The following is a 10942-nucleotide window of genomic DNA, read 5'->3' as shown; positions in this document are numbered from 1 at the left end:
TTCAAATATATACCCCCACGCTAAATTTGTACTATACAAATGTGATCAAGTCAAATAGTCCTTTATTAGCTGGGCTGAAAAGAGTTACTAGTTGAACTCTTCCCATGTGTCAAAGTATTGTTATTCTGGTACATACACTTTGGATACAGTGCTTATAGCTGTTACACCAAATATGTAGATAATATTTAGTTTATACCTTTATTACAAATGCGATAACACTGATTCTAAATAATACAATTGTAGTACCCCCGCAGCAGCTGTTTGGCAATTTGGGTTCTGTATTCTGCCTCTTACTGCAAGCACTTAAAATAACATGAGCATAGATCATAGATACCTTTAACTTGACTATAACTTGGTACCATGAAATAGACACAATACTGTTTAGTGGTAAATTAACTCAATGTATTGGTGCACACAAGGGCACAGAAAGTAGGTTCAGACACAATCTGCTAGACAGTTTAATCACTATGCCAAGGTAACTTAGAATACAGTTCTGTACCACTTGACTAGGATTACCTCATCAATCAGCAAAGTCATCAATAAACAGTGCATATAAGCCTTAACTGCAAGTTAAATAATAAAAGTATAACTTGTAGGATACAGTGCAATATCCCTCGAGAGGGACCTCTTAGCATTAGCAATAGGTAAATTAAATAAGGGTTGGGACTTTATATGAGAGATACGACACGACTGCCAGGGCAATAGTAACATCTTTATTTGCACATATGATATAAAACATATAAAATAACATGTACATTGTATAAAAACAATATAGATAGCAGAGCTGGTACATGATCCCCAAATCCAGATGCATAACAACCAACATAATAAGGTATAAAGGAGTAAAAATTTGATTGAATAAGATCATAACAACATCAAACTCGACGCGTTTTGTGGACTTAGTATTGCCACTTCCTCAGGAGTAGTTGTATGATATAGGTCTATAAAAGATATATATATATATATATCAGTATAAATAGGTAACATCATTGAAGATTGATAGAAACTGGAAGGGGAAGTAAGGGAGAAGGGGGGGGGGGAAAGAACCCACGATCCCCCAGAACTTACATGTCAACTCTGACTGCAATTGGAACTGGAGGTAAGACCTGACCCTCGGTGTCTCCCACGGGAGTCAAGGGCGCACAAAGGCAGGCAAACCAGGTAAACCACGCCACACACCAGGGGGAGCATGAGTAGAAGTGCATGAGGTAGAGCTGGTAACAACGTGGAGGAGAATCTGGAGTGAATGAAAGAATTGTGAGATGAATAAATGAATGAATGTTATATGGGTATAAGTACATGATCAATATGTGATAGAGAATATATGAAGTGAAGCTAGTAGCCATATAAAAGTATCTAAATTGGATAATGTAACAGGAAGTCAGCTAAATCTGGGAATGTAGTCACAGGAAGGAGATACATTTCTACCTGATTTAGAAAGTCCATTAATTAATTTAGGGTGTTGGCTACAGAGCTAGCCAGCAGGAAGTTGAAAGGCCTTCACCTGTTCAGAATGAGGGAGTTAAGGCTCTATAATTTGTTCAGAGAAATTCCTATTGTTTGCTGCCTCCAGAAGCTGTGTCCTGAAGCCATGTGGGCTGGGAGCAGGAGGACAGTCAGCGTGTGCCTCCCGACAGGATGTGTGGGCCTGGGAGAAGACCCCCCGGAGTGATGTGTGCCCGGGACGGTAACCAAGGGTGAATACGTCTCAAAGGTGAGAAGACGAACTGTTGATGTGAAAGAAACAAAGGACTGTGTTGCCCTGTGAAGCTATTATAAAAGGACTATTGAGTGTCCACTGTGGGACAAGGAAGTCTGCCCGACGGTAGGTTGGAGACAGACACTTAGGCAGGTTCCAGTTGTGAGAAGGTAGCCGCCCACAGAGGCAAGGATTTATTTTCTGTTTTATTTTATTTTGGATGTTTTGCTGCATACAGCCTGGTGAAGAAAACACCATTTAATAAACCCCACTGTTTGTTTGCAAGCACTTGTCGGCTACCTCTCTGGGAAAACGCACCCCCCAAGGGGTCATCCACACCCGCCACCGAGCTAATCCCTTACATATGGTGGAGGTATGCAGTGGGCAGAAGCGAAGATCCCTGCAAGGAAGTGCAAATGTTTGATGAACTTTGTCTGGTGCATGAGATTGCACAATCTATGTGTGCAGGAGAGAAGATCCTGACAGAAAAAAAAAAAAAAAAAAAAAAAGTGTTTTAAAGAGACAGGGGTCTCAAAATTTTTTGATGAACTTTGTTGTGTCTGGTGCAAGTGACTGCACAAACTGTGTGCGCAGGAAAAGAGATCCCGCAAGAGAGAGAAAAACTACATGTGTTGAAGAGACAGTGGTCTGAAAATTGTTTGCTGGACTGTGAAAAATTTGTTTGTGGAGTTATTGAAGATGGGGCGGTCCAAACGCCTGAAAAATGCAAAGATAGATGAAATGAGAGACCGGATTCTATGGATGGAGGGGATGTTGCCGTCTGAACCAGCCCCATCCATGCCTAAAGAGAGTCTACTAAAGAGGAAGGTTGTTGTCCCTAGCAACACTGATGAAACTGCTATGGAGACGCAGTGTGCTCAGATGAAAAGTAAACTCAAAATGGAGGAGATGTTGAAACAACTGATTATATCAAATACAGCTCAACAGCAGGCAAATGCGGATTTTCAGCAGAGCTTTGCAGCTCAACAAAAGGCTCACCAAGCGAGCATGGCAGGCTGGAAACAGAGACGCCAGCAGCCAATGGAGGCCATCGGTTTGGAGGAAACCGAGTATGTGTGCAGGGCTGAGTTGGATGCCTTGCAACGGAAAATGGAAGAAAAGGAACAAGCCTTGGAATTGCTTAAAATGGAGCATAGAAACTTGCAGGAAATGAATGAACTACTCAAGTCTCATGTGTTACAGTGGGAAGAATCCACTGCTCTTCTTTTGGTCGAGTTGCAAAAACGCAGAGAGACTATAATGGAGAAAGATACCATCCTCATGGAAAAGGAAAGTGAAATTCAGACTTTGCAGAAGCAAAGTATGGCTGATATGTTGGAGTTGCGTAATCAGCTGGAAAAAAGTCTTCAGTGTTTGGAAGTTACAAAAATAGACCTGCAGGAGTCGCAGGAACAGAATGTCGCTCTGAAAACGACATTGTCTCTCAGCGACAACGAGAAAAGTGAAAGAGAGGCTAAATTACTGAGTACTGTGTATGAGCTCACCACTTTGAGCAATGTGGTAGATGAATTACGTGCAGACTGTGAAAGTTGGAAAGGTGAAGCCCAACGTGTCCAGCAGCAGTTAAAGGAGAAAGAAGCCTGTGTGGCAGAATTACATTCTTATTCCCAGATGCTAGCCAATGAGGTGAAGGCTCTTATGCAGGGAAAAGGAGATTGTGAACATAAGAGGGAAAAAGTAGAGGCACAGCTTCTGGAATCGCAAGTCAAGGTGTCAGAAGGTGACCGATTGTGTGCTAAGCTGTCAGAGAAGGCAAACCGACTGCAGGTTGAGTTGGACAATGTTACAAATCAGCTTTCTCAAGCAGACAGAAAATCTAGAGAAATTGCGGAAGATTTTTCTATCTTGGAATCGCAGCTGCAAGACACGCAGGAACTCTTACAGGAAGAGAGGTGTCAAAGGCTGAGTTTTAGCACAAAGCTCAAACAAATGGAAGATGAGAAAAATGGCTTCCTGGAACAATTAAAAGAGGAGGCGGAAGCAAAGAAAAACCTATCAGAGCAAGTCGCAACATTGCAAGCTCAGATAGCGGTTATGAAAAAACGCATGGAAGAAAGCGTTGGTTCATTACAGTGTGTTGAAGATGTGAAAAAGAAGTTTGATCAGATGCTTGGTGAAGAGAAGACTGTGTCTGCAAAATATGCAGAAGAACGCGCACGTGCAGAAACGGAGGTGCGTGATAACGAGAGCAAAGCCCTGTTCTTGGCTCGCTCTTTGGAGGAAGCTCTAGAGTGTAAGGCTGAACTAGAAAGTGTTAAACAGCTGCGTACAGAAATGGAAGAATTGGTCAGCTCCAAGGATGATGTTGTGAAAAGCGTTCAGGAGCTAGAAAAGTCTAAGCGAGCCTTAGAACAGCAAGTAGAAGAGATGAAGATTCCGTTGCAGGAACTGGAAGAGGAATTCCAGGCAACAGAGGATCTGTCCCAAAGAGGGGATAGTGTGCCTGATGCAGTTTTTAAAAGGATCAGTGTTTTGGGGTCTGTCCTGAGTGAGCCTCAGAAATGTGACGACATGTGGCTTGAATCACCCCTTTGGAATAAACCGTTCCTTCAAAAACTTCAAGCATTGGAAAATGTATCATTAGAGCTTCAGCAAACAAAAGAGTTGTGTAAGAAATGTGATGATTTCTCAGTTCAGGCTGAAAACCTAGTGGAGAAAACTAAAGCGGAGAAAACTAAAGCAAGTGATATAAATCTGGGAGAAAAAAGCAAACGCCACCTAGTGGAGAAAACTAAGGCTGTTGGTGAAAACATGAAGCAAATGAATAAGTGCCTTTCAGGGAGTGTTTCGAAAATGGAACTGGTGAAAGACGGGTGGCAGAAGTTTGATCGTGATCTTGAGATGCATTCCATGTGGAATTCAGATAGAGAAAAAGAACTAGGTGACCTTGAGCGGTCAAATAGTTCAGCAGAAAGTGCATTGAAGAAACCTGTAAAAGAATGTGTTGCAGTTCCATGCTTCTTCACTGATGCAGAGAGGAGGTCTATAATGGATACCACCCAGATCGCTGGGTTCAACTGTGTTGTTGCCTTTGACCCCTATGTTGGTGGAAGGAAAGTTGATGATGTTCTGGTTGGCTACTTCTGTGAAGAGTTTGGCAAGAAATATAAACTGAATATCAAATCAAATAGTAGGCCTTTACTGCGACTCGCTCAGGAGGGCGAAAAGTTTAAGAAGTTGATGAGTGCAAATGCTTCAGATCTGCCTATGAATATGAAATGTTTGGTGAATGATATTGATATCTCTGGGAAAAGGAACAGGGGTCACTTTGAAGAAATGTGTGACAGCCTGTTGTCTCAATTGGAAAATCCTCTGCACAGCATCTTAGAGCAAGCAAAGCTCAAGAAGGAAGATCATTCCCTTTTACAACAAAAAGTCAATGATTGTGTACAGCTGTATGGAGAGGCAACTCAAGTCACAGAGGGATGTCAAGAGTCCCTACTTGGAACAAAGCTTAGTGAAGCAAAGGTTCTCAAAGTTTTGTGGAAAACATTTATTGATTGCAGAGAGAGGCGTCTTAAGAATGTTGAAGACATTAAGACTAGCCCAATTGAGTTGCCTATGGATCACGGTCCTCCATGGTGGATTGGACAGACGGTTATGAGGGACAAGCTGTCTGACATTTATGAGAAAGCTGTCAATGAAGATGACAGAAACGAGAAGGAGCGAAATGATGCCAAAAATGCAGTTGAAGAATGTGTATATGAGATGAGAGACAAACTGTGTGGCATTTATGAGAAATCCGTCAATGAAGATGACAAAACAGTTTCATCCGGAAGCTTGAGGATAATAGGAGGCTTATCAGTGAGTCAGCAGTGCTTGACACATGCGTGCCTGGAAATCTGTGTCCCAACCCTAGGGTTGAAACAAGAGGGGGGGGTATGTAACAGGAAGTCAGCTAAATCTGGGAATGTAGTCACAGGAAGGAGATACATTTCTACCTGATTTAGAAAGTCCATTAATTAATTTAGGGTGTTGGCTACAGAGCTAGCCAGCAGGAAGTTGAAAGGCCTTCACCTGTTCAGAATGAGGGAGTTAAGGCTCTATAATTTGTTCAGAGAAATTCCTATTGTTTGCTGCCTCCAGAAGCTGTGTCCTGAAGCCATGTGGGCTGGGAGCAGGAGGACAGTCAGCGTGTGCCTCCCGACAGGATGTGTGGGCCTGGGAGAAGACCCCCCGGAGTGATGTGTGCCCGGGACGGTAACCAAGGGTGAATACGTCTCAAAGGTGAGAAGACGAACTGTTGATGTGAAAGAAACAAAGGACTGTGTTGCCCTGTGAAGCTATTATAAAAGGACTATTGAGTGTCCACTGTGGGACAAGGAAGTCTGCCCGACGGTAGGTTGGAGACAGACACTTAGGCAGGTTCCAGTTGTGAGAAGGTAGCCGCCCACAGAGGCAAGGATTTATTTTCTGTTTTATTTTATTTTGGATGTTTTGCTGCATACAGCCTGGTGAAGAAAACACCATTTAATAAACCCCACTGTTTGTTTGCAAGCACTTGTCGGCTACCTCTCTGGGAAAACGCACCCCCCAAGGGGTCATCCACACCCGCCACCGAGCTAATCCCTTACAATAAGTAAAAATGTTTACTAATTGTATATATATATAGTAGGTATGATTACTTTTTAAATACAAGTGCAAAAAAGGTTGAAACGGCGCTACCTGTGAATAACCAAGTGTCAAATAAATGGTGTAGTGACTCAAAGTAATAAAATCCAAATGAAAGAAATACCACAGAATAATATAAAGTGCACCTCAATATTTGATCCAATTGAAAACCACTGGATTGGACTGTGTGTGGTGACCACGTGCAAAGTGCTTATGTGCAAATAAATAAACAGAAATTTTTTTTAAAAACAAGTGGTATTTTATTCCAAAACCTCTTTAACCACTTTACGACCGGCGCACGACGATCTACGTCGGCACTCAGCCCCGGCCAGGCAAACTGACGTAGGCCTACGTCAGCACAATTTGCCGGCCCTGTGCGCGCTCCCGCGCGTCCCCGCCGCCGATGATGACTCGATTGGGTTCAGAACCGATCAGTCATCAGGTCCAGGCCAATCATTTTTGGTCTGGACCTGTTGATCGGTCCTGCCCAATCAGATCATCCTCTAAGCCTGTGAAATGTAAACACAGGCTTAGAGGAGATGTGCCCTCCCCCCACAACGGTCTTTTCGGATCCAGCGTGAGAGGAGAGCACATCTTACTGTGAGTACTGCACCAAGCACACCCACACACAGTTAGATAGGCACATTTCACCCCCGATCGCCCCCCCCAATTAACCCCTACAGCACCTGACACAACACACACTATATACAGCATATAGCATATACCTATATACCTGTATAAGTGTGATTTGTGAACAGGTGTAGCCCTTGCGACCCCCCCTTTTCCACTCAAATTACCCCCCACCCCCCCCTAATAAAGATTTAACCCACTGATCCCCCCTGAACCCCCCCTGATCACCGCCGTTAACCCCTACACCCTCTGTCACATCAGCACTAATACAAACGCAATATACGGTGTTATTGTATTTTTGTATTAGTGTCATTGTGATCAGAATTAGCGCAGGCGACTAAGTTTCTGTCCCAAGAAGGTTTAGGGTCCCCGCCACCCGCCCAATAAAGATTTAAGCCCCTGACCCCCCCCTGATCACCCCTACACCCCCTGCCATAACACACACCGTATACAGTATATAGCATTTTGCTATATACCCGTATAAGTGTGATTTGTGGTCAGGTCTAGCGCTTGCGACCCCCCTTTTTCCACTTGAATTACCCGCCACCCCCCCCTAATAAAGATTTAAGCCCCTGATCCCACCTGATCCCCCCCTGATCACCGCTAGTTAACCCCTACACCCTCTGTCACATCAGCACTAATACAAACGTAATATACTGTGTTTTTGTATTTTTGTATTAGTGTCATTGTGATCAGAATTAGCGCAGGCGACTAAGTTTGTGTCCCAAGCAGGTTTAGGGTCCCCCCCACCCGCCCAATAAAGATTTAATCCCCTGATCCCCTCCTGATCACCCCTACACCACCTGCCACAACGCACACTGTATACAGTATATAGCATTTTCTATATACCCGTATAAGTGTGACTTGTGACCAGGTTTAGCGCTTGCCACCGTTCCTTTTATCCTTAGGATACCCGCCAGTCCCTTCCAATAAAGATTTAAACCCCTGATCCCCCCCTGATCACATCCCGTTAACCCCTACACCCTCTGTCACATTAGCACTAATACACACATAATATACTGTTTTTACTGTATTTTGTATTGGTGTCATTGTGACTTGAGGTTGCGCTAGCTAGCTAGTTTCTTTCCCAAAGGAGGTTTAGGGTCCCCGCCACCCCCCCCCAGATCCCCAGCGCATAGTTTAGAAGTAACCCCTTGATTGCCACACACGCACGCACGCACGCACGCACGCACCTACACTTCCATTTCTAGTATAGTGTTTGAACAGATCAATATCTGATCTGATCAGAACTATACTAGCGCCCCCATAGTTTAGGGTTCCCAAAACGCGGTGTTTGCACGATCAGTACTGATTCCGGCCAGCACCTGCGTTTAACCCTTTCACCCAGGCAAGTGTAGTAATCAATAGATTACTGTCACTTGCAAAAAAACACAAGACACAAAACCGCTGTGTTAGCAGAGTCAGGCCTGATCCCTGCTAGCATTAGCAGTTTTTTTTGTAGCGCTTGAAATAGTCTTCGACAACCAGGTGCTTTTATTACCTGTGAGTCGCATCACTGTACGAGTAAATTTAGTTGCCAAAATGACCAAACGTTCGTACAGGGATGAAGAGCTTCTCAGTTATATGCTGACCGAGTCATCTGATAGCGAAGGGGAAGCTACAATGACCGAATTAGTGTCAGTATATGAACCTGATGACGGCAGCGGCTCCCTGACAGATAGCTCCGACGACAGATGGGTCCCTGTTAGACCCAGGCGTACCCGACCCCATTCTGAAGTTGTTGTGATGCAGGAATCGCAGGGTGCTCGTATGGAGCAGAGTGTGGGTACTAGTGCCGCTCATCCTTCTGGCGACCTGGCAAGCGCCAGCGGCCTAGTACAACCTGGACCTAGTACAACCAGCACTGCAGTAAGACCTGGTGACGTGGCGAGTCCCCTAAGTGCAGTTGAAGCTGGTGCGGTGGCTAGCACAAGTAGTGGCCCGCAGCCACCGCGTATTCGAAGACAGGCCCGTAGAGCCCATAGTGCCCTCCCTGATGCGCTGGCATTTCCTAATTGGCAACCCACCGATACTACAGCGCCAGTACTTCCCCCATTCACCGCCCAACCTGGAATCCACGTGGAGACAGCTGGTTTTACGCCCCTGAACTTTTTTGAGCTGTTCTTCACGGAAGATCTTTACAGATCTATTGTGGATCAATCAAATTTGTATGCACAACAGTTCATCGCCGCCAACCCAAATTCACACCTTGCCAGACAATTCGGCTGGAAACCTATAACGGTTTCCGAATTTAAGATCTTTCTGGGCCTTTCCCTCCACATGGGCATAACTAAACAGAGTGAATTGCGGCTATATTGGTCCACTAGCCCAATTCACCATATGCGCATGTACTCTGCCTCTATGTCCAGGACGAGATACGAGCAAATTCTGCGATTTATGCATTTCAGCGACAATGAACTCTGTCGTCCTCGGGGAGACCCTGCATACGATCGGCTCCACAAAATTCGGCCCCTCATAGACCACTTCAATCAGCGGTTTGCAGCCTTGTTTACCCCCGAACAAGTTGTCTGCGTTGACAAGTCCCTGATTAAATTTACTGGCCGCCTTGCTATGAAACAGTACCTCCCCAGCAAGCGTGCCAAGTACGGGGTCAAACTGTATAAATTGTGTGACAGGGCCACAGGCTATACAGTTAGTTTCCGGGTCTATGAGGGAAAAGATAGCTGTGTGGAGCCCCCCAACTGCCCAGACTACATAGGGAGCAGCGGTAAGATCGTTTGGGACTTGGTGTCACCCTTATCCGGAAAGGGGTACCATTTGTACGTGGACAACTTTTATACAAGCGTGCCACTATTTAGTCACCTTCTTGATTTACAAATTGGCGCATGTGGCACCGTGCGACCTAATCGCCGGGGCTTCCCCCAACGGCTTGTAGATTCCCGTCTTAGTCGGGGGGCGAGAGCCTGCTTGAAAACGGACAAATTACTTGCGGTGAAGTGGAAGGATACACGGGATGTTTATGTTCTGTCCTCCCTTCACCCAGACACGACGATCCAAATTCCTACGGCAACTGGCGTTATGGAGAAACCCCTCTGTGTCCACGAATATAACCTTAACATGGGAGGGGTGGACCTTAACGACCAGCTTTTGGCGCCGTATTTAGTTGCCCGTAAAGCCAGACGCTGGTACAAAAAAGTGTCTGTTTACCTATACCAATTGGCTATGCTGAACGCCTTTGTCCTATACAGGGCGTCAGGACGAACTGGATCTTTCCGGGAATTCCAGGAAGAGATCATCCTTGCCTACCTGTACCCAGGAGGCATGCCTGCCCAACTTCCCCTTCCAGATGCAGTGAGCCGGCTGCATGAGAGGCATTTTTCACATGTCCTCCCGAGTACCCCTACCCAAAGATGGCCCCAAAGAAGATGTCGTGTCTGTAGCAAGCGCGGATTTAGGCGTGACACCCGTTATTATTGTCCCAAATGTCCTGACCAACCTGGTCTCTGCATCGGGGAATGTTTCGAGCGCTACCATACACTAGTGGATTATTAGCGTAGGGTACAGCACGACACAGTGTAGGGCACATAAACACAGGGTCTCGAAGGATGTTGGATGTCCATCGACATTTTGAGAGACCCAAGCTGGAAGAGAAGATCGCAGATGATCGCAGTCCCTCCCAAATCAAGAAGTAAAGGAACAGTTAGAAAGAAAAATAAAAGGATCCAAAAACTGTTGTGGTGTCAGTAATTTTATATGTCCTTCTACTCCTTCCTACTATACTTTTTTTCAATGTCCTTTGTTTGTTTTTTCATTCTTTTGTGACCTGTTTCTCTTGCAGGTCCCTCGTCGGCTACCACGCATTGATTTTATATATTCTGACACAAACAGCGTTTGCGCTCAGCATATATGGATACCTTTGCTGATAGCAGCTGTGGTGATTTTCTGATTTCAGCACTGCAGTTAAAATCCTATTTTGGTATACGTGGATAGCGCCGTGTATACCCATCATTAAATTCAGTG

Source organism: Pelophylax lessonae, assembly GCF_965119305.1.
Source record: "Pelophylax lessonae genome assembly, chromosome: 1".
In the NCBI taxonomy this organism is placed as follows: Eukaryota; Metazoa; Chordata; class Amphibia; order Anura; family Ranidae; genus Pelophylax; species Pelophylax lessonae.
The sequence above is the reverse complement of the archived record's forward strand: the minus strand, read 5'-3'. Positions refer to the sequence as shown.